This window comes from Adiantum capillus-veneris, chromosome 22 (genome assembly GCF_014529385.1).
Source record: "Adiantum capillus-veneris isolate H3 chromosome 22, ASM1452938v2, whole genome shotgun sequence".
Lineage (NCBI taxonomy): Eukaryota > Viridiplantae > Streptophyta > Polypodiopsida > Polypodiales > Pteridaceae > Adiantum > Adiantum capillus-veneris.
Genome location: NC_140952.1, coordinates 99,695,740 through 99,696,648, shown reverse-complemented (window position 1 = coordinate 99,696,648; position 909 = coordinate 99,695,740).

The following is a 909-nucleotide window of genomic DNA, read 5'->3' as shown; positions in this document are numbered from 1 at the left end:
TTGGCATTTGTAGAAGCCGTGGTTGTTGATTAGTTCCTTCACTTGCATTCATCACTGGGTAATTCAAGTTAGGTGTCCCTGACTCCCCACGGGGCCAAGGACAATTATACATCCCATGTCCAGACTCTACCACAATTCCAACATTGCAAGACTCTCCTAGGTCGTGGTGGCTCTCACTCTTCTGACTTATTTGCTTATCGCTTTGGACCTATAGCTTGTGCAAGGTGAATTGACATGTTGCTTAAAGATTCATTTAACTTCTCAATCACTTCAGACGTTACCTCACAAATCTCTCTAGATGTTGATGCTTGCAATTTTACCTTAGGTCTAGGACCCTCTATTGGAACCTCTCCTCTTAGACACTTGAGTTTCCTATACTTATCAACAGCCCTAGTTTCAGCTGTGCCAAAGGTAGCAGGTGCACCCGCCTCAACTTTTATCTTGAGTGTGGGAAAGAGAATGGCTATGAACCTCTCCTTCTTTAGGAACTCTACACCATCACCAGGGTTAGCAACATTTCTCACCCATACAGCCCAAAGACGTAGAAACTCTTGTTTATACATGTAGTAGTCATTTAAGTCTTTTTGTTTGTGAGAAACAATGTCTTGCCATAGCTTTTGAGTGTTTTGGGGATCAAAGAAGTATCTCTTGAAATGATTCACAACTTCCGTATAATTCCCTTTAACTTCCTCAGGCAAAGAGTCAAACCAAGTGTTAGCATCTTTGCTAAGGACCACCTCAAACATTTCTATATGTTCTTGATCAGTTCCTATCCTCTTAATACAGCAAGACATCTTGAAATTTGCTAAAGTAATTCTGCATCCTCTCCAGGCTCTCCAAAGAAAAGAGGATATCCGGACATTTGGCGTTGGGCCTCCATTGGATCAATTTCAAAGTGACAACACGTTT